The following is a 758-nucleotide window of genomic DNA, read 5'->3' as shown; positions in this document are numbered from 1 at the left end:
TAACACAAGCAGCATATTAATAGAATTACCAAGACCCTAGAAACATATCCCAAATAAATGAGTACACCCCAAAGTAATGAGCAAATCTGGTAACAAGCATTAGTTAACAGAAGCAAATCAACATGGCACAAGGTGACCAGTGGTGTCCCTCAGGGCTCAGTACTCAGACCAGTACTCTTCAATATCTCATAAATGATCGGGATTCAGGAGTCAGATGCAAACTTGTAAAGTTCACAGACAACACTAAACTATAGGAAATGTAGTCACACTGGAGGATAGGCTGGGGATACAAGCCAACCCGGACAGGCTCACAAGGTGGGCAGACCAAAACCTGATGGTATTCAACTTAGAGAAATGTAGGGTGCTCCACCTTCAGAGGAAAAAAACAGCATTATACTTACAGGCTTGATAGTACTACGCTTGCTAGCACCATGACTGAAGGAGATTTGGTAGTCCGGATTGACCACATGATGAATATTAGCCACCAATGCGATGCCACAGCTGGCATAGCAAACCAAAGCCTGGCATGCATCGATGCACCGATGCATTTCAAACAAAACCAGGGATGTCATCCTCCACCTTTACTTGGCCTTAGTGAGGCCGCAGCTGGAGTACCATGTCCAGTTTTTGGCTCCCCACTTCAGGAGGGATGTGGATAAGCTTGAAAGTTCAAAGGAGAGTGACCCATATAATCAAAGGCCAAGAGAGCAAGCCTTACGAAGAGAAGCTGAAGGACTTGGGACTCTTTAGCCTGGAGA

The sequence above is a fragment of the Gavialis gangeticus genome, unplaced genomic scaffold (genome assembly GCF_001723915.1).
Source record: "Gavialis gangeticus isolate Ggan-Ray unplaced genomic scaffold, GavGan_comp1, whole genome shotgun sequence".
In the NCBI taxonomy this organism is placed as follows: domain Eukaryota; kingdom Metazoa; phylum Chordata; order Crocodylia; family Gavialidae; genus Gavialis; species Gavialis gangeticus.
The sequence above is the reverse complement of the archived record's forward strand: the minus strand, read 5'-3'. Positions refer to the sequence as shown.